Consider the following 27,387-nt stretch of genomic DNA (forward strand, 5'->3'; position numbering starts at 1 on the left):
TACTCCAGGGCTCAGCCCAGGGATTCTCTGAGTAGCAGCCACATCTCTTTAACTTCTTTTCCTTGGGCCACTTCCCCATAGCCTATCTTAATTGAGTCCTGGCAGCCAGCCAGAAGCTATTCCCTTGTTTCCTCAGTCCCTGCCAGCAACAACCTGCCTTAGCCCCTGCAGCCAGCCAGGAGCACCTCTTGCTCCCCGGTCCCTGCTATCAGACTGAACTCACTCTGGGCTGTACAGCTCCTTTTATATGAGCCTGCTGGGCCCTCATTGGCTGCTCCCTGCAGCCTCTCTGATTGGCTGCTTGCCCTGCAGTGACTATAGTGCTTGGAGGACCTCCCCACTGCTCCTTTCCTGGTATGGGTGTGGCAGCACCCTAAGGCCTCCAGCAGGGGCCTTTGGGCCTCATTTCAGGAGGGATTTAAGGAAGATAATGCTGTAGCTTTGTGGATGTGTATATGAGGGGCAGTGAAGATTGCTTGTTTGCAAACTTAACAGGTGGGTGGGCGATGGAGGCTAGCATCTTGGGGAAGATTGTAGATAGGAGATAAAAGAACAGGAGTACTTGTGGCACCTTAGAGACTAACAAATTTATTAGAGCATAAGCTTTCGTGGACTACAGCCCTCTTCGGATGCATATAGAGTGGAATAAATATTGAGGAGATATATATACACAAATACAGAGAGCATAAACAGGTGGGAGTTGTCTTACCAACTCTGAGAGGCCAATTAAGTAAGAGGGGAAAAAAAAAAACTTTTGAAGTGATAATCAAGATAGCCCAGTACAGACAGTTTGATAAGAAGTGTGAGAATACTTACAAGGGGAGATAGATTCAATGTTTGTAATGGCTCAGCCATTCCCAGTCATTATTCATTATAGATAGGAGATGACACTTCTGTAAGGAATGAGAGATGATAGATAAGGTGGGGGATGGGCTTGGAAAGTGAAGATAAGCAGCTTATGTTTGATGTAATAGGAAGGGGGAAAACCAGTGGAGGGATTCATAGGGAGGGGGTGACATGGTCAAAGCAATGGGCTAGAAAAGTGATCTTTGTAGAAGCATTGTGAATAGATATGAACAGGGCAACATTGCATTTGTCAAGGCCAGAGAAAAGAATGTGTGACAGCTTACAAGGGCACTCCCTAGATCCTAAGGGGTCAAAGCAGCAACCAATTAACCCTGACCTACTAGAGAGAGCAAGGGCAATATAATGGGCCACCTGGAAGGCAGCAGTGGGAAACAGCTGGGTGTGAGCTGTCGCTGTGCCCCCAAGTCTATATATGGAAACTGCTGCTTGTTGCTGTTTGTATTTGTTACTACTGGTTTTTGTTCTGCTTGGACTCTTTATAAGTTTTCATAAACATGTCCCAGGGAAGAAGGGATGACAACTAACTGAAAGCTGCCTGACTGCTTTATTTTATGGGCTGGGAAATCAGGGTGGTGATGTAGTTCTTGAGACATGATATAAAAGCTTAGATAAGAATGTTTGTGTGGATGAATAGAAAAGACTTTATCTTAAAGATGTTATGTGGAAAGAATCTGCAAGGTTTAGATGTAGCTTGAATATGAGGACTTAAAGGTCCAAATCAAAGATGACTCCCAGATTATGGACCTGAGTTACAGACAGGATGTGGTGTTGTCCACAGTGATTGAGAAAGGAGCAGGCGGAGAGCTCTATCATAGCCATGTTAAGCGTGAGCTGACAGACATCTGCACAGAGATGGCAGAGAGGCTGAGATTTTAGTTTGGACAGAAGGAATGGATGGGTGGATCTATGAGTCTTCAGCATAAAGCTAATTGAATTTGTTTGCAAATGAGATTACCCTAAGATTGTGGCAGTGAAGAAAAGTAATAGGTAGTTATTGCTGAAGCAGGACTGGGAGAAACAGCAGAGCAAAACAGACAGCTGCAATGTCCCATGGTCCTGTTGAAGCAAAAAAGAGAGCTTCTGCTCACAGTAAATGGCATGGAAAAGAGAAAAGAAACTGTATTAGAATTGAAGTCTGCCGGAAAAAGTTGAAGGAGGAAATCCTAGTATCCACAAACTTTAGTTAAGGGGTCGTTAAATTTGAGCTCTGTGGAAGAGGTGACACAAAGCCTATAGACTTCATGAAATTTCATCACTGTTGTCAAAATGAATTTACTATGAAAAAGGCTAGAGAACATTCAGAACTTATACTCCAAAGCCACAAGCTCAAGTTTGTCCAAAACCGTCTCTCTTCTTTAAAAAAAGAGATTAGAGCTGGGTGAAATTTTAGCAACACTTAAAAGGTCAGAAATTCACTGTAGGGTGGGGGTTTCCATTTGACTTCTAATTAAGCTTTCAGTATCACTCACATAGACCCTAAAGAAGGGAATAACTGACAAAAAATCGTGACCGATGGTGAAACCTAAGAAAAAGAGGGTAGGAAAAGAGACCCTCTACAGAAAAGTCAGTGACAGATGTGGTATTGTGAAACAGGAGAGCTCAGATACCTGAAGATTAACCAAAAGGGATTTATTGGACATCATCCAAAATGAGGCGTTGAATAATTATATTAATGAGAAGAAAATACACAATTCAGTTTTGATTGGTGTGAACGTGTATGTGTAGTAGCTGTGCTTAATATTTAAAATATAGAGAAAATTAATGTTTAGGGGGTGTTGAGTAGAGTTGTGGAGTGAGCGATCTTGAGAAATTGAAGAATGGATGCAGAGGAATCTCCATGGATTCTGTGTAAATCTTCCTCGCTTAACTCAAAACGTAATATAATAGACTGTTCCTAAAGGTGAGAGTTGAGGTTCCATGGGTGGAGAAGGTATGTCTCCAGCCCTGCAAAAAGGTAAGTATTCCCAAATACTTAGGAAGGGAGAATACAGGGGGTTGAGGTTCAGCAAACAGATCTGTTATTTGGAGACTGACATTATTGTGATTTTTTTTTTTTTTTTTTTTTTTTTTTTTTTTTTTTTTTTTTACATTGGGGTTTAAGATTGGGAATACAAATGGAAATGATACAGAAGGGAGAATGTGGGTGAGTGGAAGCGAAATGGCTGAGGATGGGAAATTGATTTCTTTTTTTAAAAAAAGGAAAAATTTGGAAGTTTCAAAGGAAAAAAAATTATGCTAAATCCAGGCATACAGAATTGTGGGAACAATATACTCAGCAATGGACATTTGTCAAACAGAGGGTAGCATATAGATGACTTCTTCAGAGACAGTTTCCTGCCCCCTCCCCCCCCCCCCCCCCCCCAAAAAAAACCCAACCTACAACAAACATTATATTTGGAGGTGTTTTTTTGGTAGTAATCGTAAGTTTGACAGACTTCTCTGGGTTTGTAAATGTTAGTAAAGACAAAATTTTCTCTGTGTAAGAAAATTTTCAAGCTGCACATTTTGGGTAGTGTAAATGTTTCTCTAAACTAAGTGATAAGCTCATTTTGTAATGGTTAATATTTTCGTCATGGGGCTTGCAAGAAAATTAGTTGTACATCTGTTAAAACATCCTAAATAAACCTTTAATTCGAGAATCCTATTTATAGTTGTGTACAGCATACTGGCAATGCGACAGGCACATGTAGTTAGGGCTCAGTAGCAGTGAGAGAACCTCTAATCTTTGGGCTCGTCTACACTGAACATTTAAATTGGTGTATCTGCATCTTGCAGGACTTGTCTATGCTTGAAACGCTGCAGTGGGGCTAGTGCACCACTGGATCACTTCAAATGAAAACACTACCTACACTGATGGGGGAGGGGTTTTCCCACCAGCATACGTACTCTTTCTCGACCTACCACTGCCTACACTGGAGATTAGGTTAGTTTAACTGCATTGCTCCGCAGTATGAATTTTTCATACCCTGAACAATGTAGGTATACTGACCTAATTTCCTAGTGTAGACCAGATTCTGCCATCACTGTAGTTAATTCACCTCCCTGGGAGGCAGTAGCTAGGTCAGGGGAAGAATTCTTCTGTTGACCTAGCACTGTCTATCCCAGGTGTTACGTCAGCATTGCTATGTTTCTCGGGTGTGGATTTTTTACACCCCTGAGACATAGCTATATGGATGTAAGTTTTCAGTATAGATCAGCCCTAAGACTAGAGGTTCTCTTACTGCTTAAAAAAAAAAAGTGCTGCAGAGGAGGTTCCCAATATGTTCAAGAGGGAAGATTTCTACCAAGGTGCTTTCTAATCCCCCCCCCCAAGTTTGTCTCCCCCAGCCCAGACACACCCTTTATCCCCCAGAGGCCAGCTGCATGGACTCCCAGCCCAGACACCCACACCCACTACCCTTCAGAGCCTAGCCACATCTCCCTCCAAGCCCAGACACTCACACCCTCTATCCCCCAGAAGCCAGCTGTGGGGCCCCCTGGCCCAGACACACTCACCCACTACCCTTCTAGAACCCAGGGATCCAGAGGGAGAAACCGCCTGATACTGGGCCTTGGCTTGCAAAGAGTTTCCTGCACGCTGCCACCTCCTTCCTTCAGAGCGTGCTGGGAACTGCAGCTGCTGGGATCCCTCCAGTTCCCTCCCCCCAGCCTTGTCTTTTATTTGCAAGCTGGGCTCTGCCCGGTCCAGCAGCCCCTAGTGGTGACCAACATCTCTGCAGCCCATTTCTGTGGGAGGAAAAGGAAATTCTGCTCTCCCAACATTAATTTCTGCAAAATTCTGCATTGTGCAGTGGCGCAGAATTCACCCAGAGTATATGGTGTTGTCAGTCTTGTACCAACGGCCACTGGTGTACATCTGGAACCTTGTATGTGTGGGGCGGGGGGGGGGAAATCTCCTCCCATTTTCTAAAATAATATAGGGCTTTCCTGTTGAAGGTTTTAGCTGTGTAGGTAGGAGGAGGGGCACCCACAAGGGAAAACACAGGAAGTGGGGAGAAGGACTATAAACAGCACTTCAGCTCTTACAAGCTTTTTACAAACAGTCCGCCCTACATCCCAGTGGAAGTAGGTATTCTCCATTTTGCTAATAGGGAAACTGATGAATGCACATGAAGTGACCTTGTCCAGTGCCACAGATCAGGTCAGTGGCAGAGCTTGGATTATAAATTGGGACTCCTGATTTTCATTCCCATGCTTGTACTGCTAGAACTCTTTCATTCTTGGAGAGGCACAGGGTGCAGCTAAAGGCAGTTGATTTAACACCTAGAAATGTGCCTTTTGACAGTATGTGTTGAGGTGACTGAAGGGACAACACAACCAAGCTCTGGAAGGCTGCTTCCTACCTCATCTCAATATTCAGGCAGTAGTAAAGTTGTCACGGCGTGGGCTATTAAGAGAGGAAATAACCAAGGCCCATGTCCTTTGTGGCAGAGATTTGTGACTGTGGTAATTGTATCAGACTGAAATTATCCAGGCTTTCTTGTCTCCAAAGGAGTATATTTCAAAGCTTGAGCGGTAATCAGATGTCCTGAGTATAAAGAGTGGAAAGAAACATACTCCTTCCATTATAAAAACTATATAGATTCTGGTGACCTTTAAGCAGCTTTTGTGCCAGTGGCTAGAGGTGGAAAGTTAATTTGGCTTGGAGTTAGCTTTCATGGAGAAGTGGCTTTGAGTTCTGCAACAAAAAAAATGGTTTGGATGTGGCAATGGAGCCTTTGAAAACAATCTAATTTTGCACATGTGTAATACAAATGATCAGGGTGGATTTGATTTAAATCACTAGTCAGGAAGACTTGATTTAATCATAATTTCTACATAAAAGTGCAATCTTGTTGGTTGTTATAACCTTAATACATATTCTTCACAACTCAGAGATTAGATCTAGGTTTCATTTTTAGAAGGTACACACTATATACATTTTTTAAAGTGATTTATTTTGAAATGTTTCAGATTAGTTTTACTGCTATATCAGAAAATGAATGATTGGTTATTTCATTTACCAAAGGTAATTGAAGCAGTTCACCTCCCAATGACTTCATAAATATCTATCTCCAATTCAATAGATTAACCATTAATATTTGGAGGGTTTTCTTGCCATGCTGTATTAGGAGGAGATCATCACGAGACAGACATTAAAATTGTTTTATTTAACTAAAACAACGTTATGTATTCTGGATTTTTTTTCTTCAACAGCAAACATAATACTTTAATAAAACAAGCATATGAATTTTTGAATTTAGTTAAACATTCAAGTTTTTTAAAATCAGGTTTGTTTTTGTTAAAATTGTTTTAAGCTACAATAGTTAAATGAAATATTAAAAAAAAAACCATAAAAGTTAAATCGACTGTGTCAGCCAGGTCAACACAAGAAACTTAAAATATTGGCTTCTGCAGGTAACTCAGTCATCTTCACCTTAATTTTCCTGTTTGTTCATAATCTGGAAAAGAAAAGCAAGCTTTCTTGCTTTTTCAGGTCCCAAAAGATTTCTCAATTTGGAATGAATTAGTCCAAAGGAGGAAAATATTCTTTCTACGCCGGCAGAAGAAGCTACTGCTGTTAAAAGTGAGATTATCACTTCAACAGTCTCTGAATCCAAGTGCGTAAGTGACTTCCACCAGTTCACTGGTGTGACTTTCTTTAAAACATCATCAGCAAACATATATCTTAAATGGTTCACCCTTAGCTCTGAAGTTTATTATAGTTGGCATTATGGAGGGATGATTACTGGATGTCCATGTCATAGCCAACTCTTCTTCTTCAGCAGTTAATGTTTGACCTTGGTACCGAGTATTGAGAATACACCTCTACCCCGATTATAACACGACCCGATATAACACGAATTCAGATGGAACGCGGTAAAGCAGCGCTCCAGCGGATCAAAGCAAGTTCAATATAACGCGGTTTCACCTATAACGCGGTAAGATTTTTTGGCTCCGGAGGACAGCGTTATATCGGGATAGAGGTGTATTTGCAAGAAAATGAGCTGGAGATAGTGCTTGTCCCATTCATTTTTTTAATGCTTGTAATTTAACTTTGTCTCTGCATATACCACAGGATCATTGTGGACATTGCCCCACCCATCAAGACCTAGGTTAACAATATTACCCTCTAGACCTTTTGCACACTGCTCAATTTCTCTTTCATGCACTTTATCCAGCAATTTCCCTGCGACATCTGCTCTGTTGGATGGACTGTATCCTGGTCTTAATGACTTAACCATGTTAATGAAGTGTGGGTTCTCAATCATACGGAAAGGAGAGTTTGTTGCATAAACAAATTGGGTAATTTTTTTCATCAGTTACCTCTTTTTGTAATCTGCTGGTTCGTATCACAAACTTATCTATGGTTGTTTCTGGATGATGGAGTTGTTGTTGTTTTTTTTATTACCACCATACTGCTCATTTAGTATTACTCATTGCATTCACTGACACTCAGTACTACTTTCAAGGTGAAATTGTAAAAGGAAGATCTGCCTATTTCAGCTATTTATTTTTTATCACAACTGCATCTAAAATGATAGTACCATAGAGTAACAACTATATATTTTTGCTCAAACATGAAAATTCAAGAATAGTCCAGAAGGAAGACAGGCAGTCCTTAAAAAAGTATGAAATAAAAAAGTTTACCAACCTGAAGATCCTGCATGTTCAGACATGTTCCTTTCATCATCATCATCAACACAGCTTCCTCCTGAGAAGGAACACTTCTCCATGATGTTGTTTCATTTGGGCAACCAGGCCTTGCATTTCTTTGTTGCACTGTTTGCATTTTGCATGCACGCCTGTCTTACCCACAGGTAGAGGAACTTCATTAAAATATTCCTAAACTGGGTCTCTTTTATGGCCTGCTGCCATTATAGGTTTTTCCTTCTAGTGAGAGAATGCTATGGTAGATCTCAAATCAATGAAGGCTACTCTCAGACACCAAGACTTCTGGAATATGCTGTTCAAACAGTTTCACTTTTTTGTTTCTACTTCCTGTCCCTCCCTTCTCACATTTATCTCCAGACTTCTCCTTGTCCGGATCTATTCCGCCCCCAACAATCTTCTATTCATTGAACTTTTTGAGATGTTGCACTTTTAGAGAGAGGTAAGGGATTGACTGTGTGTACACAAATTTGCAGAGGGATAATAAGGTTGAGGTCTGTTATTTCTCACCTTTATATATTATTTACTTATTTATTAAAAAAACAGCGTATTATCTCTGGAGACACAAATCCACAGTTTGAGAACTGCAAAATTAAGCATCTTTGATGGTATCTTCTGGACTGAGCACTGAGTCCTATTGGGTAGATAGAAAGCTTAACCTAAATAATCTATACAGAAGCCCCTGAAACCCCATAAGGTTGGGTCCCTAATCCATGAACTATTGGAACTCATTTGCAAACCTTTTTTTAAATATTACATGAGTGTATTGTCTCATACCATAGAATTAGAATTTATAATCCCTATTCCATGATGAGATATCTTCGAGCTATAATGTAATTGATTTTTATCCACCCTGCAAAATAGACTAATTAAAAAACTCTATTTTATGTATACACAGATGTAGGATAGGTTGTGCTGTTGTAGTGAAAAACTTAACAAATGATGTGCTGTGAATGAAGCAGAGTTCTGCAGGAGCCCTTGATTAGATCATTACAGTGATATCTAGCAAATGTTTCTATACTGTGGATATTCTTTCTTTTCTTTCAGAACAAACCTCTAGGAAATTCCATTTAAAAAAAAAAATGTAACGAGGACAGTAAAGTTGCACACTGAATCAGTCTTTTCTGACTTTGGAGTATTAACAGCCTTTAATCTGTTAATTTGCATATGTTACGATAGTCTGCTGGTACATGATTAATATTTCTCTGTTTAATACTGTTTTCTACAACTTCAGTCGTATGTAGCATCTTGAAAAGTACTCCAGTTTTTCTGTTTACACTAACTTCATTTGCACACTTCTGTGAGAATCTTTGATTTTGACTTTATTTATAAACTTTTATCATCTGAGTCAGATAGATAGGAAATAAAGGCCTATGATGGGCAAGTCATTCATCTGACATCTCTGATAAACAGTTTTATTTGCCCCCACAGAGCTCCATATTATTATTTTTTCAGCTGGCTGTTCTTTAAAGAACTTTTTTTCCCCTAATCAGGATCTCTCGAACTCCATACAGCTCCGGTCTGGAGGGTTCTTAAGGTGATTTAAACCACAATTGAACCTTTCAGGCTACTCAGTTATACAATAACAATGAATAGTTTGCACACTCTGTAGTAGCTTCCACCTGAGTATCTTGACGTTCTTTTACAGAGATATATTAGTCTCTCAATTCCCTGTGCTCTAGGTAAATATCTCCATTTTTTGGAGGAATATAAATCTACAGCATTAGTAGTTGGCTTTAATCTTGTGGCTTTATGGTAGGTTCTGTCATTTCCCTTTCTAATCCATTCTTCTTAGTGCTAGTCATTCCTTCCTGGAAAAGCACAACTCTTGTTACCAGAATTGGAGCCTCCCCAAGGTAGGCTTGCACTGAAAGCAGGCTCCTGACTCTTCTATTTGTCAGTCATGGTAGTGAGGTCAGCTGTTGTCCTCTTCGTTTGTCATGTCTCTTTCCAGTTCAGTCTTGATGTAAGCAGATGACAGTGATACCTATTTTTGGCTGGGCTGAGAGGTTGTCTAAACAGACTGAAAGCGAAATAACTAAATCTGTTTTAATTCATATCTTTAGTTACTTTAAGTCTGTGCGAATACTTACTCCAGAATACTAAGGATGTAAATTAAAACAGATATACCATATATCCTCGATCATAAGCCGGTTCATTTATAAGCCGATACCCCCAAGATCGATAAGTAAAAATGGAAAATCCCTATAATTCAGGGATCAGCAGACTTTGGCTCCCGGGCCATCAGGATAAGCTGCTGGTGGGCCGCGATGGTTTGTTTACCTCGAGCGTCTGCAGGCACGGAGGTAAACCTAAGTAAACAAAGTGTCCCGGCGCACTAGCTGCTTACCCTGACGGGCCGGGACAGCAACTGGTGGGGAAACTTTTTGGGGGGGAGAGCTGGGAGTCAGGGGAGTAACCCCTGTGACCACCCCCCACACAACCCCACCCCTAGCCCAGGACCCCCACGCTCTCCCCATCCCATCCCTTCCTGCCTTATTTGGGGAGGGCCGGGGGAGGATGTCTCTGGCCTGGCTGGAGCTGCTCCGGCAGACTGGGCAGCGAGGCCACAGCCTGCTCCGGCGGGCCAGACCGGGCGGCGCAGCCGCAGCATGTTCCAGCCGGCTGGGCCGGGCGGCTGGGCTGGGCAGCATGGCAGCAGCGTGCTCTGGGGGGCGGGGCCGAGCGGGGCACGGCTGCAGCCTGCCAGGCCCGGAGCTGCAGCTGCTTCGGAGCCTGTGGGGAGAGCAGCATGACCAGAAGTGGAGAGACTCTGGCTCCGCCTCTTCCCTTCTGGCTGTGCTGCCTCTCCTTGCTCCCGCTGTTGGCGGGAGGGGCTGTGTCCCACTTCTCCCTCTCTATCCCCGTTCATAAGCTGACCCTCTTCTCTGGCGCTTCCCTTTTTACTAAAAATATTCGGCTTATGAACAAGTATATACGGTAGATATTTTTGCTTCAGTTTGTGTATAGACAAGCTCTGAATTTGGCCGAGAGCTCATAATAGAGAACTGTGTAAGTACTGAAGGACAGCCAGTATTTGAGACCCCACTTTAAGCTTTACTATTTCCAAAATGCTTTTCCTTTAAAGTTGGAAGTCCTATGGTTTTAGATCAAGACTAACTACTGTACAGCAACAAGAATCTATATTCTCTCTTCATCCAGACTTCACTTGGAGAGTTTCCACAGGCAATGACATTCCTGCTTATAACCAAGCAAACTGTCCAAGAAAAAACATTTGCATTTCCTTTGAGAGAAACTTGGCATAGTTTTAATCACAACTCTGACTGAATACATTCTTTTTATTGAATCACTGCTGACAGAGTATTTTGCTGTAATTCTAGATTAGAGAGCATATTTTGATAGGAAGGAGTGTAATTTCTAAAGCTGTTATAAAAATGGAAAATCACTTTCCTGAAATTTTAAATTTGTTTCACAGGGTTCAAAATAAAGCAGTCGTTCTTTTTCTTTACATTTTTCATGAAACATCAATGTTTTGTTCTCCCCTTTTTTGCCAGTGAGTGTCCAGGGTTTTTTCATGGCTTTTATCCTCTAACTTCTCCATCTTTAGAAAAGTTAGTGGCACAAGGAAAATTGAAACACTATAACTTTCCCACTCTAAAGTTGGACATTTTAAAAAGTTAGAGTGGAAAAGGTGAAGCAAGGGGAAACAGTGTTTATCCTTGTCAAGGCTGATTCCCCACTCTGGCACTTTGAGTGCAGAAGGTGGGGGCCCGCAAGGACTCTAAAAATTAATATTTCCACTACAGGTTTGTATTAAACTCCCAAGGTTACAGCTTTCTCTGACCTTGGATTGGTAAATGCTGCCACCACCCAAGTGAAAAATCCCTCTGAGAACCCAGGAAGGCACACTTGGGGAACTTTCTGTGGGGAACCCTCAAGTCCTTTCACCCCTGCTCCGGGGAAGAGCTGAGAAAGAAAAACAAAAGAAATCAGCTGTTGCCATCAGCTAATTAAATAACGTGCAGAAACCTCTTAGGACACACAAATTCAGTTCTGTTTTTTAAAAAAAGGTAAAGTTTATTAAACAAAAGGAAGAAAATACATTTTGGGAACTTAAGCTATTGCTAGATTTAAAGAGAGCAACTACAATGATTAAGCATCAAGAATAGTCTCTTGAGGTCCAACTTAAAGATTATAAGCAAAACAAAAGCATCTAGAGTTAGCACAGAGGAGTCCACAAGCCATAAAGAAATAAAAGGAGATAAACCTGATTGCGTCTTCCTAGACATTTCCTTATCTACTTCCATATCTGAGGTTTCGAATGAGTATTTCTAGGTATGATACTGATGATTTTTCATACTTGGCCCCAAGCTTCTTACATCATGGTTCCAGCCCTGTCTGCCTCTCCCTGAGAACAGACAGATAGATAAAAGGAGAGTTTTGTTTCAATTTTAAAAAGTTCTAGCCTTCCCATTGGCTCTTTTGGCCAGGTGTCCACTCACTTCCTTTTACCTATGCGTAGTAGTGACTTTTAATCCTTTACACGTAAAGCAAGTAGAGAACAGTTACTAAGAGGGATTTAATAGCTAACTGGCTGGCTGGGCCCATAAAAGGGAGCTCTTTCTCCTCCTTCTCCCCCCCCCCCCCCTTTCATTTATCACAATCCTATTGCAGTAGACGATAAAAATTTGGGGGCAGGAGGAGAACCGCATCTTAATTTTTGAAAAACAGAAGTATTGATTTTCGCTAACTTATAAATTTTCCATTGAAAAATTACATCAAGATTTGGCTATCAAAAATGTCATTTTTGATCAAACTTCATTTTTCAGCTGGAAAATTTTGTGGGTGAAAAACTTCAACCAGATTTAGTAGCTTCCTTTTCTGTCCAGATTCTACGGATTTTAATTTTTATAAAAGTTCCTTATAGTGAACAGTGCTGTTAACATGACTCTAAACCCATGCACAGGATTTTATCATCCAAAGGCACCAATTCTGTTGGTACTGAAAAGCTGTAGGTTTTATCGCATCCCATAAGGCTCTAAAGCTCTCTTTCCACTTTTAAAAAAAAGTCCAATTGATAAGTGTCGCAACTGTTACATTGGAAATCTAGTGCAGTGCTATGTGGATATTTATAACTTCGTTGAGTACTGGTCCCTATCTATATTTCACTGTGGGTGGGTACACACATACTTCATGCTCCTGAGACTGGAGAAATCTTGCAAGCGGTGTCTGTTGGTCCACACCTGCGACCCTGTTCTCCTCATGCTCTGCACGGTGGGTATAAGGGCCAGGGTGGACCAACTGCTTTTTCAGTTCCTTCTCTACTGCCACATGGCCTTAGTCGGAACCTCCAGTATCTAGAGCTTCTTCTTTCTCTCCAGTCATCTTGTCTTCAAACCTGTAAATGTTTCAGATTTAGTTTCAGCTTTAATTTTATTAGTATAGGTAGTGGTTAGTTAGATTTCCCCAGTCTGGGAGCACCTCTGGATTCTAGTATAGGAATTAGATTATGCCCAGGACACTGGGCTTAAAAAGTATCTCCTGTCCCCACTCCTTCTCAGTCACTGATGACCACCTGTACTGCCTTGGAAAAGAGCACACCTCTGCCAGGTGCAGTATCTGTCACTCCTTCCTTGGACTCAACAGATGCAGAAATTCTGACTTAAAAAGCACCTCCTGGAAAAGATTGAGGGCCCAGTCAGACCCAGGCCACCTCCCAACCTTCCCCTAGTACACTGGACAAAGTATCAAGGAATGTGCCATCTATCACAAGGCCTGACTTGGGAGCAAGGAAGATCACACCTACGGATCCTCTGTCAAGATTTCATCAGTAGAGCAGGGATCGGTCTCATAAGCACAAGAGCAGATCCCTCTCTAAGTCAACTCCGAAGAGGACAGATCCCTCCCAAACTCTGATCATGTTGGACAAGTCTTTGCACCCATCTTCCAAAGACTAAGGATGCTCTGACTTCCAGGACTGTGATAAAAAGGCTCATGGGACAAGGCTCTGCTGATACCAGACTCCTTACCAACAATAACTTCATTAGTAGTACCATCTGGGTCAAGAGGCCGAGAATTGCCAATTCAAATGAAGAATTTTCATTGGGAACGTCAGCCACCGGCAGTACTACAACAATAGCATATGGATGTGGCAACCCAGAGCCTTCCTACATTGGTTCTGTCAGTTTGGGCGGACAGAAACCCCACACGCTTCAGGGCAAGCGGAGGGATGCAACACTCCAGAGGATATCTTTGCTCTCCCAGATCTGCAATCTTTTTGTTGTCAAGACCATCCCTCTTCTGATCCCACCTGGAGACACTATGGGAGAAGTATATACCCCATCCTGTCTACTATCTGAGACTTTCCTTCAGTGGAAGTGATGGTACTACTGACTCAGCTGGATCTGGCTTTCTCGTCATCACGGGAAGTAGAGTTACTGAAGCAACCATCGCTGTCTCCTCTGAAGGAGATCAGTTCAGACAGGAAATTGAGAGTTTCCTGGAACCAGCCTCCTGGGACCCATGGGACGTATATGCATGATCATCAGGATGGGTCTGTGCAGTCTCGTAAGGACCCCTCCCCTCCAAGAGAGTAAGCAGAGTTTCCTCCTGACTATAGGAGAGGAAGACTGTGAGCCAGGTCTGCCAGTACAGATAGGGGTATCTTCCTCATCTCCTGATGAAGTGATCACTCTAGCTTTGTGTCCCTTCTCTTTTCTCTCCCTCCCCTCCCCCCCCCCCCGCCCCATGACAAAAAGTAGCTCCAAGAGCTGTTGTGCAGGGTGGCAAGGAGCTCGGTCTCCTTACAGGAGGTCCAGGACACTCAACACAAGCTCCTAGACATCCTGCAGGGTCCAGCCAGGTAGCACTCCCAGTGAATGATGCCATACTAGAACCAGCAAGAGCTGTGTGGCATATACCAGCAACATGCGTCCCTACCCCCAGAGAGCTGAGCAGTGTTGCTTTTTCCTAGCAAAGGGATCAGAATTTCTGTCTACCCATTCCGCACTGAACTCTCTAGTTATTCAGGCTGCCCCAGAAAGATCTAGGTAGCAACACCCAAGAGCCCCTACCCTCCAATAAGCATCTGGACCTAATAGGAGGAAAGTTTTTACATCTGCTAGCCTCCAGGTTCGAATATTGAACTGTTGAGCACTCTTGGATAAGTAGGAATTTTGAATTGAGAAAATTGTAGAGTTCAAGTATAAATTACCTCAGCAGGCTAGGGCTCAATTTCAGGGCATTATTGAAAAAGGAAAGCAGGTGGCCAGAACTTGACTGTAATCTGTGGTAGATGCAGCCAACACTTGCATAGAGGTTGATGGCATGGGTTGGGAATCACAGCTACAATCTTCAATTTCCCAGAGCAGTCCTGAACACTGTGGAGAACTTGTCCTTCGATGAGACCAACCTTTTCAACAAAAAGACTGATGGGCCTTTACATTCACTAAGGCCTCCAGGGTAGCCCTCCACTCCCTGGATGTATATGTACTCACCATCCCTAAAGAGGAAATACTACAAACATCCCTACCAACAAAGGCCTGTGCTTCAGCCATTTTACCATCAGCAGTCTTGTGAACCGCCACATAAAAGACAGAGTACAAAAGGAGAATGCTCCACCTGCCCCTTCCACATCAATTGAACCTCATCCACCAGCCAAAACGCACTTTTGCAACTCTCAAACATTCTGTCAACCACTATTAATGCCATATTGAAACCTACTCCTCACGTGTCCTGTGGCTGTCTAGTACTCTGCCATAACTAGAGTACAATAACAACGGACAAGTGGATGCTGGATATCCTCCATTCCAGCTATACTATCGAGTTTCAATTCCTACCCCTCCAAAAACCCCTTTCTCATCTCTCTCCAGGGACCATTCTCATGAGGAGATCCTACAGGAGGTAGAATCTCTCCTCGAATGGGGAATGATAGTGAGTATCTCTACAACTCCAAGGAATAGTGTTCTATTGGCAAATATTTTCTAGTTCCCAAAAAGAAGAGAGGATGGAGACCCATCCTTAACCTGTGCTAATTCAACATTTTTATTTGCAAACTAAAATTCTGTATAGGTAAACTGGCATTGATATTACCATCCCTAGAAAAGGACACAGTTCACAGCTCTCAGTATGAAAGATGGTTTATGGTGGGTCCTGACCACTGAATACATGGTACTTGCATTCGAAGTCACACCCAGGGTCTTCACTAAAGTGTTTCTAATAGTATCAGCACAATTCAGACAAAACAGCTTCACAGTCTTCCTGTAGTTATAGTTGGCTTCTCACTGGCAGGACTTGCCTAGAAACTGCTTCATCTTCTGTCATCCCTAGGAGTCTGAGAATTTGGAAAAGTCTATCCTGATCCGAATGCAGATTATAGAATTTATAGAAGCAACCTTGGATTCAGTCAGGTCAAGGGCTTATCTCCCAGTAGACCGATTTCATACCATGAGCAACCTGATAGACCAGGTTACATGCAACCCTCAAACATCAGTTCGGATTTGCCTTTCTCTTCTGGTGCTCATAAAATCATGTACATACTTTGTGCCATTCAACAGATTCCACTCCATTACCTGCAGGCTTGGTTCTGAACAGTATATGTGCCAAGCAAGTATAGCAAGAACACATAGTGACAATTCCCAGCATGGAAAGATCCTGGCCAAGTATGTGGGTGTCTTTCTGACAAGATAATTACAGATCTCTCCTTGCTAGGCTGGAGAGCTCACATGGACAGACACAGCACAGGCCTCTTAGATGCCCTGAGAGACCAGAATGCACATAACTCTTCTGGAACGCCTTCCAGTCTGAGAGACTTGCTGAGATTCATCCCCCTATATAAAGAAGTGGTCACCTTATGCACCTGGTTTATCAAAAACCATATCACTTATTAGTGGTGTACCTTCCAGGAGCCCAGAATTCATTGTCAGACAGCCTCAGCAATCATTTTGCTATTGATCATGAATGGGAATTATATGATTCAGGGGTGTACAGCACTTTCACTCAGTGGGGAACCCCCACTTTGAAGCAAATAGGAAATGCAACGTATCTGATCCAGGGGAGCTCAAGGAAAGCATTCTAGACAGAGTGGATAAAAATAGATTTTATTTAAATCAGTTTTTATATTATTTACATTATAATTTTTTCTTTTTAAACTTAAATCTGTTTAAAATGAAATCTGCATTTTAATGCAAAATATGTTAAGACCTAAACTTATGATCTTTTAAAACATTTAAATGAAAAATAAATATGCTAAATCCATGAGCCTCTGTCAAAAACTTTGAGTTAAAGGCTACTTTTTCTATATAAAGAAAGAATCAAGAGAAAACATCTAACTTTTTGAGGTCAAGCTTTATAAATATGGCACAATAGATCACATACTGTATTAAGGTCTTGATCCTGAGGGGGACCCAGTGGCTGTGAGATTAGGATTAGGAGACTGGCAAACTCATCACAGGCTTTGGGACCCAGCCTCTGACTTCAGGAGACACCATCATATATCTCATCACGATCATGCACTGAGCTCATCTATGGTCTCGTAGTCCTGTTTTATAATTTCTCTCTGAGCTCTGATTTGGTTCAGTTCTCAAACTATGAATATTTGACTTCCCCTGCCATGGAAAGATATTCTGCAGCTCATAGAGAAATGCTGGTCTGCCTATTAACTACCAGCCCTTGGTTCTAGATGGTTCTGAGCACTTCAAGTAAATGGTTGTACTCTGTCACCTTGAGTGTGTACGCAAACAGAAATCCATTAATTTCTTAACTGCTTCCCTCTCTGTCTCTAAACAAATGAAATACTGCAGTGCTAAAGGCATGTGCGTTACATGAGAAGAAGTCTTGGATTATTAGTTCTTTGGTTTTGTTTTTTTGGGGAGGGAGGAGTTATGTAACAAGGGAGAAGAAGCAGAGTATGCAACCAGAAAGAAGCTACACTGGTGTCAAAGTGAGAACACTGGAAGAAGGGACAACATTCTTCAAAGTGCAGCATTTAGTGTTGATTTTAACACCTGGGAAGTGGAGGAAAAAACCTGCCATGGCTACAAATTGTTTAAAAAAAAAAAATCCTATTTGGGAATTTTTCAAGAAATTTCTGAATCTCCAAGTAAAAAGGGTATACGTACCAAATCTAAACAGTGCAGCAACATAGAGATACGAGGCCTCGTTGCCCAAATGAAACAACATTGCGAAAAATGCTCCTCAGAAAGCATTGACTGACTTTGAAGATGGTGGTGTGGATTTGACTGAACAATCTGGATCTAATGGTAGTAAACATTTTTGCACAATTATTATGGACTGTCTACCATGTCTTACTATGCTAGTAAATGTATTTTGGATTGATTAATTTATGCATTTCAAAATGTTTATGTTCAAAAGATTATTGGTATGTTTTGGTGGTATTTATCAATTACATTTTTACTGTTACTGCTGGTCTTCTGAAATGATTTTTCATTGCTTAGTATAATCAGACATCCTAGGTGTAGATTTCCTGTTTAAAAGTGAAGTTTTATTAGGCATTTACTTTTTTTCCCCCCAAAGCTCTTTTGTATGTTAGAGATAAGGGTTTAAATAGATTTTAGATAATCCTTACGATCAATTATTTTCCCATAAAACTGGGTTTAGAATAAATTATATCATACAAACAGCTGCAGCAGGAGGAATTGGTCTTTTTTTAAGAAATGGACTAATAGTGAAGAGTGACGTGACTTTGCCGTTTGATTTCAGAGTCCAGATTAGACATAAGAGGTTCAGTGTCCAGTATCTGCAAAGTCTTCAACTTCAGAATCATATGCTGGTACTGCCAGCAGTGCTGCAACTAAACATACAAATCATGGATGAGTTCATAATCAGGACTAGCAAATTCCAGTTGCTCGGTTCATTTATGCAACTAATTCTCCCTTTCACCTTGTTCAGAACAAATATTGCATTACGACCAGGCTATGCTCCAGCTGAATTTGCTGGAGGGTTGATGGATACATTGTATGAGAGGAAAATTGAACAGTGTGCAAAAATTGACGGGAAACGGGGTGCATTTGATTTAAATCAAATTGATTTAAATCACAAGTCAGGAAGACGCTATTTAATCATGGATTTCTACATAAAAGTTCATTATTGTTGATTGTTATAACCTTAATACATATTCTTCACAACTCAGAGATGTAGGTGTCATTTTTAGAAAGTACCCACTATACATTTTTAAAGTGATTTATTTTGAAAACTTTTCAGATTCATTTTCTGATATAGCTGTAAAACTAATGATTGTTTAACAGATAGTTCACCTCCCAAGGACTTCATAAATATCTCCAATTCAACAGGTTAATCATTAATATTTGGAGGATTTTCTTGCCATTCTGTATTAGGAGGAGAACATCACGAGACAGACATTTAAGTTGTTTTAGTTAAATAAAACAACAACGTTATGCATTCTGGATTTTTTTCTTCAACAGCAAACCTATAATATTTTAACAAAACAAGCATATCTATTTTTGAATTTAAACATTCAAGTTTTTTTAAATCTTTTTTTTTTTTTTTGGTTAAAATTGTTTTTAACTAAAATAGTTAAATGAAATATTTAAAAAACAAAAATTAAACGGACTGTCCGCCAGGCCAACATGAGAAACTTAAAATATTGGCTTCTGCAGCTAACTCAGTCATCTTCAGCTTCATTTTCCTCTTTGTTCATAATCTGGAAAAGAAAAACAAGCTTTTCTGCTTTTTCAGGTCCCAAACGATTTCTCAATTTGGAATGAATTAGTCCAAAGGAGGAAAATATTCTTTCTATGCCGGCAGAAAAAGCTACTGCTGTTAAAAGTGAGATTATCACTTCAACAGTCTCTGAATCCAAGTGCTTAAGTGACTTCCACCAGTTCACAGGTGTGACTTTCTTTAAAACATCATCAGCAAACATATTTCTTGAATGGTTCTCCCTTAGCTCTGAAGTTTATTATAGTTGGCATTATGGAGGGATGATTGCTGGATATCCATGTTATAGCCAACTCCTCTTCTTCAGCAGTTAAGGTTTGACCCTGGTACCGAGTACTGAGAATATTTGCAAGAAAATGAGCTGGAGATGGTGCTTGTCCCATTTGTTTTTTTTAATGCTTGTAATTTAACTCTGTCATTGCCTATTTCTCTTTTTAAGATCTTAGTTCCTTCCAAATTTCAACAGCATCAGCAATAAAACAGCTGCATTTTGTTCAAGGCTACAGAAATAGGCTTTAGGGTACTCAGCATGTGTTCAACATTTCTCTTAAGCCCAATGTTGAACTTTGGCTGTGACAGTGCCATTTATTTTTTCCCGATTTTGTTCACAAACTGTCAACAGATTAGGCCATTCTTGATATAGTGCTCAAAACAGTCCACTACTGAGTTCCATTGCACGTCTTGTGGAAGAGTTAGCTTGGTTCCTCCCACTTTTTTCAGAGCAGCTGCTGCAAAGTGGTTGTTATGGAAGTATTTTGCAATTTCAACAACATTAGCCTTTATTTCTGGAATACTGAAGTCTTTGGCTCGGAGGTGCATCAAATGAGCACTGCAACCATATGTTATAAGCTTGGGACTCTCTTCTAAATAATTTTTTTCTCATCTTGGATACATTTGTAGCATTGTCTGTGACCAAGCTGCGTACTAGACATTTGAATTTTTTTTCACAGTTTTATAGCTTTTACTGCTGCTACTTGTAAGTATTCTGCTGCGTTTGCATTTCCTGAAGTATCAATTGTTTATGCAAGGAAGACATTCCCTTCTTCTGTTGTCACACAAGCACATACCACAGGATCATTGTGGACATTGCGCCACACATCAAGACTCAGGTTAACAATTTTACCCTCCAGACCTTTTGCACACTGCCCAATTTCTCTTTCATACATTTTATTCAGCAATTTGCCTGCAACATCTGCTCTGTTGGGTGGAGTGTATCCTGGTCTTAATGATTGAACCATGTTAATGAAGTGTGGGTTCTCAATCATACAGGAAGGAGAGTTTGTTGCATAAACAAACCGAGCAATTTTTTAATCCATTACCTCTTTTTTTGTAATCTGCTGGTTCTTATCACAAACTTATCTGTGGCTGTTTCTGGATGGCGAATTTTTTTCTTTTTGCTACAGGTGATATATTGTGGCTCTGTGACATACATGATGTGACTGAAACACTATCATTGGCAGATAACTCTGAAACTGTAGAAAATGATGGTGATCTTGAAGGTGGATAGTCTTTCAGAATCCTGTATATTGAGGATGGATTCCCCTAAACAAAATAAGTCAATGCAGTTATTTATTATCATCATACTGCTCATTTAGTATTACTCATTGCATTCACTGACACTCAGTACTACTTTCAAGGTGAAATTGTAAAAGGAAGATCTGCCTTTTTCAGCTATTTATTTTTTATCACAACTGTATCTAAAATGATAGTACCCTAGAGTAGTTGTCTCCAAAGTGGGGTGCACAAGACAATCCATTGGGGGGCACGGTGGGACGTGCGCCGCTGGAGCAAAAGGGTGGCACGGCAGGAGGTGCACTGCTGGAGAAGAAAAAGGGGTGGCCGGAGGAGTGAGGGAGCGAGCAGGGAAGCTGTCTTCCTCTGCCCCCCGGCAGGGCCACCCGGAATGCAGGCGCTTTAGGGGCTGCAGGGCCCTGGGGCCCTTGCCTACAGCTCTAAAGCCTCTTTCGGAATGCGGCCCTGAGTCCTCTGGCCCATGGAGGAGCAGGGGCAGCCAGCGGCCGGAAAGAAGCGGTGCTTTCCCCTTCAAAGCCGGCCAGAGAGAAGCGGCGCTTTGAAGGGGAAAGCACCGCTTCTCTCCGGTCGCTGGCTGCGCGGCTGCCTTGCTCTTCCTGAGTCCTCCGGCCCGTCCTCGCAGGGCCGCATTCCAAAAGGGGCTTTAGAGCTGCAGGCCAGGGCCCCCTTAGCCCAGGGCCCTGCAGCCCCTAAAGCCCCTGCGTTCCGGGTGGCCCTGCCTGCCTGGGGATGGGGGGGGGGGGGGGGGCTAGCTTCCAGAATCGTGGCCATGGGAGCAGTGCTGCGCTGCACCAAACAGGAGCTGCCCCAGGTAAGTGCTCTGTACCTCCTGCCTGCCCCAGCCCTGAGCCTCCTCCCGTACTCCCACCCTGAACGCCCTCCCGCACTCTAACCCTAATCCAGTCCTTTGAATTACTGTATCACAAAGTGTTAAACCAAGATTTTCAGAAATAATGAAACCTATTCAATCATTGTTCTCATTAAAAAATATTAATTTTTTTGTGAAAGCAGAGATTTTTTGTAACATTAATAAATAAAATACAAAATTATTTTAAATATAGTTTTTCATCTTTCTCATCCTTTTTTAATTTCTATTTTTTGTTTTATAATGTACATAATATATTAGTACAGTAGTACATGTATATAATTTATACATAAATATACATATATTGGGGGTGCATGCTCAAAATTTTTTTACTGATACAGGTGTGCGATCAAAAAAGTTTGGAGACCACTGCCACAGAGTAACAACTATATATTTTTGCTCAAACATGAGAATTCAAGAATAGTCCAGAAGGAAGACAGGCAGTCCTTAAAAAAGAAGTATGAAATAAAAAAGTTTACCGACCTGAAGATCCTGCATGTTCAGACATGTTCCTTTCATCATCTTCAATGCAGCTTCCTCCTGAGAAGGAACACTTCTCATGATGTTTCATTCGGGCAAGCATCAACATCAGACTAAAGGGAATTGGAGAAGATGCACTGAATATACTGAAACTTATTTCCATGGTCTTGGACAAACGCAGAAAGATTGCTTCTATATTGCTGATGTCTCTTGAAGTTCTTTGCAAAGTCCAACAGCAATGAAGAAGAATACTCAATGACAAAATTAAATTACAGGCAATAAATAAGTGGATGGATCGAGCACTTAACTGCATTTTCTTGCCAATATTCTCAACAGGGTAGATGCCTAACTGCTGAAGAAGATGCTGCTTTGACATGAACATCTAATAATCATCCATACTATGCCAACCATACTAAATTTCAGGGCTGGAGGTGAACCATTCAAGCATTACATGTGTGCTGATGATGTTTTAAAGAAATTCACACTACTGAACTGTTGGAAGTCACTAGCTAAAGCCCCTGGAGCTAGACTTTATTAAAAGTGCTAAACCAGCTTTTGACTGCAGTTGTCTCTTCTGCAGGTATAGAGATAATATTTTCTTCATTTGGACTAACTGGAGAAATCAATTAGGATTGAAAAAGCAAGAAAACTTTTCTCCCTTCCAGTCTGTGAATAAAAATGAGGAGGGAAGGGGATGAGATCTTACTAATTTTATAAGTCTGAAGGACTACCTAAGTAATTTAGGAGACTGGCTCATTTTCAAGAGATTTAGGTGAGTAAGAGCTTACGCTCCAGTCACTTTCATTTAGACATATTTGAAAACTTTCCCAGGCTGATCTGAAATAATCAGTTTAATTAACTGACTATAGTTAATCCTTCTGTTTAATAAATCACTTATTAAATTGACATCAAATGAGCACAGGCAGCCAGACACCGAAGGCTGAGCCTCAGCCATGAAGGATCTCCAGAGGATGTGGAGAGCAAAAGAAAGTGAAATTATATACAAAAGGACAGATTTATCAAACCCATGTACTTCCAGTCTTCTTATATGGACCAGAAACATGGATGTTGCTTAAACAAGACATCAGGAGGCTGGAGGCATTTCATATGCCTTGCCAGCAGTGAGTACTAGGCATAAAGTGGTTTGATTTTAATCGGGATGAATTACTGAGAACTGGCCTTGAGAGCATTTAAGTCATCATCAACCACCACGGATTGGCACTTTTTAGTCATATAACCTGCATCAGAGATAAAGTCCCTCACACATCGAACCCTGAAGATCAGGGTTGAGGTCAGGAAGGGATGTTGCCTGGCCATGGACTGGTGGCAGCCACACGGTCATCCGTGATTAACCTGGATGTACCAGATCAGTAATAACCCTGTGGAGCTTTTAGTTGCCTGGAATAAAGCCATACAAGGTGGCCATGGACATTCGGCAGAACTGATTCTTGCTGTCCAAGTGTGGTGGTGGTTAAATCATTTAGTTGTAAATGTGAAATATTGTTTTGATAAGAGAAGTTTATGTATCCAAAACATTTAAGGTTGTTTTGTTTTAATAAACATTTTTATTTGTCGGGGTGTGTGTGTGTGTTTGTTTAAATTCAGGTTGCCATTCTAATGCAGCTTGTCACAAATCCCAAGCAAATAGTTAACTAGTAAATAAGATATCATTCACCATTTTCTAATGTACTAAAAATGTACAATTAATAGGAATCTGAAAATATTAAGCTATATAACTGCTTAAATAAATGTGTATAATTATAGTGTAACTTTGTAGGTAGAAAAAAAATGTACCAAAGTGTAAAGGTTCTGTTTAGTTGTAAAGCAACATGTTTTAATAGTTATATCAACCAATGAGAGAGAATCTTCAAAAAAGAACTAGATAAATTCATGGCAGATAAGTCTATCAATGGCTATTAGCCAGGATGGGCGGGAATGGTGTCCCTAGCCTCTGTTTGCCAGAAGCTGGGAATGAGGGACAGGGGATGGATCACTTGATGATTACCTGTTCTGTTCATTCCCCTTGGGGCACCTAGCACTGGCCACTGTCGGAAGACAGGATACTGGGCTAGATGGTCCTTTGGTCTGACTCAGTAGGGCCATTCTTATGTTCTTACCTTTCTTTAGAAAATTACAAGTACAAAATGGAGAAATTGAGTAAAATAGATTGTTTAAATCAAGGTTTTCCACTTGATGATTTCAGTCAATCCACCCTGACTACAGGGGCATGCTTTTGTGCTACTTTGAACAGATCAGTTCAGCTATGCCTTCCCTCCTATCCCGCTATTACCTCGGGTTCTATGGAAGATGCAGTTGGATAGGGCATGAGTCATCATCATCTCCCCCAAATGGCCCAGACATTTCTGGTTGACCGTTTTCCTACAGATTTCTCTGTCTGGGCCCAGCCAAATCATATATCTTAGATGGTGGATATTTCTACTATTGTAGACTGTCGTTTTACTCTAAAGACTATCCTTTCCCTTAGCTGGCTACAGGTTCACCTGGTGCCCATCAGTGTATGTCACCTGCCATCAGACAGTTACTCCATCTTTAACACCAGAAGTTTATGAAGGGACTGGAGAGCAAGCCTGCCCTGGCCTGTTGATGGGGCTAGAGATCAAGTCAACCGTGGTGAGGGGGGAAGGAGCTGGAGAGCGAGGCCATCCCACACAAGTGGCTCCTGTCCTGGGGGCTGGGCCTAGCGCTCTGCTCTTGACATTGTGACCTTGGGGTCTCATTGTCTCAGGGTTCTTTGTTTAGTCATCCTCTGAACAAGCATCAGAGGGGGATGAGACTCATGCTTTGCCAGTGGGTTTCACACATATTTGCTGACAGCAGAGGAAGGGTGGGGCTCATGAATCTCCATTCTGGGTTCTGGAAGGAAGTGTGCTCTAGTGGTCACAGATCCTTCATTTTCCCCCTCCCCCTATCCCTCCCTTTTCTCCAGCCTTTTCCAGTTTTCCTCTCAACTCTTCCCCTACGCTTCTAGTTCCAGTCACCCACCCCTGGGCTCCTCATTCAGTCTTTCCCCCCACCTGTCATTTCCCCTCCTCCCCCATGCTTGTCCTCTCTATATCTGAGTGAAGCCACTTTCTGCTCCATGCTGCTACGGAGCCTGTAGAGAGAGCTTTGAGAGCATAGAAAAAGCAGTCTCCTTGCTCTCCGTTCTGGTGTCCAGCAGGGTGCCAAACTCTAACAGATATCAGAGGGGTAGTCGTGTTAGTCTAAATCTGTAAAAAGCAACAGAGGGTCCTGTGGCACCTTTGAGACTAACAGAAGTATTGGGAGCATAAGCTTTCGTGGGTAAGAATCTCACTTCTTCAGATCTGATGATCTGAATGCTCCCAATACTTCTGTTAGTCTCAAAGGTGCCACAGGACCCTCTGTTGCTTTTTACAAACTCTTAACAAAAGTCTCCAAGTAGGTGGGATCTCAGATTTTTCAAAGGTTTATAATTTAGCCCCAAAAAAATTTTTTTCATGGGCACAGCAAAAGGCACACTGGCAGTCCCCCACAAGCAATATACCAAGTCCCTGTTCCAAAACTTCTCAACAAAATGGTTGTCAGAATTTTGGGGTTTTTTTTTTTTCTTCCCCGATGATTTCAGAAACAGCTGAAACATTTTGCTGAAATTTTCCCCCAAAATCAATCTGAGGCAGACAGTTGGTGTGGAAAAACTTCAGCCTCGAAGGTTAAAATATGGCAAAGTTATAAGCAACTAAAATCATGGTCTTATAATGGGAAATGTTGGGCAACCTTAAGTCTAAGTAGTACTATGTGTTCCACCTACAGTTAAATGTCACAGTTTTGGGGTAACTGCATCTCTGATCTTTAAACATGACAAATCCTGCATCTTGGCAGGGGATTAGACTAGATGACATTTGCAGTCCCTTCTAACCCTATGACTGTATGACCCACTCCATGGTCTGCTCAAGAGAGAGACCCCCATTTGGTCTCAAGCCTCTGGCTGTCACCTGTCACTCACCAGGGACACACATCCTTTTCCCCCAGACCAAGGATTTAAGCTGCAGTCCCCCTGCAATTCCCAGCAGTTCTGGCCTAGCTCAACACATGCAGTTTCACTCTTTCTCCAGGAACAGTTGTTTACCAATGAACTGGGCATCTTCACAAAGCAGAGTACAGTAGAACACCAGAGTTACGTACTGACTAGTCAACCACACACCCTGTTTGGAATCGGAAGTACGGAATCAGGCAGCAGGAGAGAGAAGCAAGTATAGTACTGTTTTAAATGTAAACTACTAAACAAAAAATAAAGGGAAATCAGCATTTTTCTTCTGCATAGTAGTTTCAAAGCTGTATTAAGTCAATGTTGTTAATTTTTGAAAGAACAACCATAATGGTTTGTTCAGAGTTACAAATATTTCAGAGTTACGAGCAACCTCCCTTCCTGAGGTGTTTGTAACTCTGGAGTACATTTATTTTAGATTCTCTGATGTTTTTTGTCCTATTTTAAAACAATCTAAGGTCTAAACACATACTGAGCTTACCTTGAGCCCTTTAGACCCTTCGAGCAGGGTTTGCCCCCCCCCCCACCTTAGTTTACAGGTTCATGTTGGGTTTTTTAATCCAACCTGAGGTGCTGCAGTCAGCTCATGCTGACACTTTATACAGTTGTGGAGCCTTTGTTTCCCAGGCTTCCTGAAGCAGGTAAAACAAGTCAATACCCCTTTGATGGAGGAGCAGCAGGGGGGTCAAGCTTCAGATGGTGGGTGTCTGTATAGCCAGTATTGGTATTTTGTGTGAATCACCCCCTTGTGATTCCAGATTCTGCAGGAAACCCAGCCCGTGAGCCAGGAACACACACATGCCAATATCATTTATTGATTGAAAGGTCTATGGATATTCTATGGGCCCACGACAACTGGTATGTCTCAGTACAATAATCTTTCAAGTTTTCAGGCTTCCAAGGTTTGGCTCACAACAATGCAGATAACTTCTATAATGTGGATACTGTAGTCTCAAAAATATGCCTTTTGTTCATCATATCTGTCACAAAATGGTCAGAGGATGTGTCCAGTGCCAAGGATCCTTATATGGGTGCTGCAATAATGCCATCATTGCTAGAGAAGCGAACATTGGCAGTGTGGAAGCAACAGGAGCTGGACCAATGCCAGTAAGGGCTGAAAAAAGATTTTTACAGCTTGAGTGGCTTCCAATTTTAATATACAAACAGGTCCGTCTTAAGGCCTGTCCATTGTCTGCACAAAGAGCAAAGACCAGGTATACTCTTATCCCATTGCCTGGCCGTAGGTGGGTGAGAGATCCCTGTTCTCTGGGATACCATTAAGTGCAGCACTACCTTTCTGTCATTT

At 41.6% G+C, this 27,387-nt stretch overlaps 1 protein-coding gene across 10 annotated transcripts in view; it reads left to right on the forward strand.

Moving 5' to 3' along the window:
• The window catches only part of RHOA (ras homolog family member A), a 73,402-nt gene that overhangs the window by 20,749 nt on the left and 25,266 nt on the right, over positions 1-27,387 (forward strand). The window contains exon 2 of one of the 10 annotated variants that reach the window (XM_065553177.1): positions 6,344-6,471. The exons of 5 other annotated variants lie outside the window; for them this stretch is intronic. The gene's annotated coding sequence lies outside the window, so the exon portion shown is untranslated. Of the gene's footprint in view, positions 1-6,343; positions 6,472-19,194; positions 19,319-26,142; positions 26,283-26,842; positions 26,940-27,387 lie in introns of those variants that run through there. 4 more of the 10 variants (XM_065553179.1, XM_065553178.1, XM_065553180.1 and 1 more) reach the window with 4 other exon arrangements.

This window comes from Chrysemys picta, chromosome 7 (genome assembly GCF_011386835.1).
Source record: "Chrysemys picta bellii isolate R12L10 chromosome 7, ASM1138683v2, whole genome shotgun sequence".
NCBI lineage: Eukaryota > Metazoa > Chordata > Testudines > Emydidae > Chrysemys > Chrysemys picta.